At 61.3% G+C, this 1,916-nt stretch overlaps 1 pseudogene; it reads right to left on the bottom strand.

The window, feature by feature from the left end:
• Positions 1 to 418: 418 nt before the first annotated feature.
• On the bottom strand, positions 419 to 1,574 carry LOC147984248 (uncharacterized; annotated as a pseudogene).
• Between the last annotated feature and the right edge of the window lie 342 nt (positions 1,575 to 1,916).

The raw sequence follows: 1,916 nt of genomic DNA, 5'->3' as shown, positions 1-1,916 counted from the left end.
TGTAAGGCGTGGTAGAAAAAACAAATTTAGTGCTCTAAAATGCTTTCGAAAGTAGCATTTTCAGAGTACTGATTTTTTTTGCCACGCCTTTTAGGAATGTGATTTGTGACGAACTTTTGCAATCACTTAAAACTTTTGTCAATATTTCTCCTAGATTTTGTAATTTTTTTGATTTTTTTGTCGATTTTGTTTATTCTGTGTCGGCGTGGTCACTCCTTTCCCCAAAAAAGAAGCAAGCCATCTCGAAAATAAAGCATGCCCCCTGTGCGCCTTCCTGTACTCGTGGCACATGATCCCAGGTGTTGGAGGTGGACCTCGCCGGGAAGTGCTCGCCCCGGCGGCGGAACACACTACGCGTCGGCGGACGCGCGGTACGGAACGACTAATTAGGCTTGATTATCGTTTCTGGATCGTCCACTCCGGCATCAACAGTCGGTACTAGTACTACTCCTCCATTAGTGCACGATTATTTACAGACGACGCACAATGGAAATGAAATGAGATGGTGTCCTGACTCTTGTCCCGGACTAGACTACTGGAGTGGTACGTTGTTGCTGCAGATCGCCCAGCGGCCGGTTCGTTGCTCCAATCAACCCATAGCCAAGAAGATGAAGACGAGAGCGTGCAGCGTGCTCTGCTCGCCGAGCCTTTGTAGCAGGGGCACCCGCGCCGGCGCAGTGGAAGTGGCGGTGGCGACGGCGACGTCGAAGCGCAGGTAGCAGTCGAAGCCGACGACGGCGCCCGCCACGCCGTCGCGCCACGCGTCGAGGCCCCAGCAGCAGGTGTCCCCCGCCCGCGCCGAGTGCCGGGGGCACCAGGACCAGGCGCAGGTCTCCGCCACCCGCGCCGAGTACTGGACGCACCACGCGCACTCCTCCGCCGTGCGGTCCCGCGCGCACTGCGCCAGCACGCGCACCGTGCTGTTCTTCCTGTAGTCGCTCGTCGCGGCGTTCCAGTCCGGCGCTGGTGGCCACGACCGGCCCCGTGCGCCACGCCAGGTCGGCGAGGCTCTGCAGCTCGTAGGAGGTGCTGGTGGTGAGCGCGGCGGCGCCGGAGATGATGCGCGCGCGGAAGCTGTCGGAGTAGGGCGAGGAGTCGTTCGCGTCGGCGTAAGACGCGAAACAACCGTCCGTCCAGACGCCGGCGCGCCGGCCGCGGGCGCCGCAGGCGTCGGCGAGCTTCTTGGCCGCGGCGGCCAGGCACTCGCGGCACTGGGACGGCGTGGCGTGCCCGAAGCAGAGCCCGCGGACGAACGCGCGGTCGCGTCCGACCACTCCGGCGGACCCCAGGGACGCGAAGCCCATGGGCGCGGCGGCGGAGGGGAGCTTGGCGAGGAGGGGCATCACGTTGGCTTGGAACGCCGTGGCGTTCTTGGCGCTGCTGGCGTTGGCGGTTGCCTGCGCCGGGTGGCAGTGGATGAAGGTGGGGGTGACGCGCGGGCGCTCCTCCGAGGCCGCGGCGGCGGCGACGAGGACGAAGAGGAGGAGGAGGAGGAGGAAGGGAGGCGCCGAGCTCGCCATTGCCGGTCTCGGTCCGTGCGCGCGCTGGTGGGAGCGCTGGCAACTGCGATGGTGGTGCTTGTAGCAGCAGCGCAGGAGGACTGAGCACACGAAACGCGTACTGTTCCCAAAGGCAAGGCCGAGCCTTGTGCAAATAGAGCTGCTTTGGCTTTGGCCGGAGCCTTCCGCGTAGCTTCATCCGGTACGGCGAGTCTGAAACTGGCTACGAATGATGCATCTCTCTCAGCGAAAATGAGTGATGACAGTGGCAAGTTTTGCTATTCCGGGCGTCTCATCAAGTCATCATACTGCCTTATCTTTGACCCTTTGAACATGCAATGGCAGCGTGAAAAAGCAGAGGGGAGGCTTGATGCAGAGGAAAACCAACAAGGGCTTGCTAGGAGTTTCTGACTAGAG

The sequence above is a fragment of the Triticum urartu genome, chromosome 2A (assembly GCF_056163025.1).
Source record: "Triticum urartu cultivar PI428250 chromosome 2A, HENAU_Tu73, whole genome shotgun sequence".
In the NCBI taxonomy this organism is placed as follows: Eukaryota; Viridiplantae; Streptophyta; class Magnoliopsida; order Poales; family Poaceae; genus Triticum; species Triticum urartu.
This window is presented reverse-complemented; position numbering and strand designations above follow the sequence as displayed.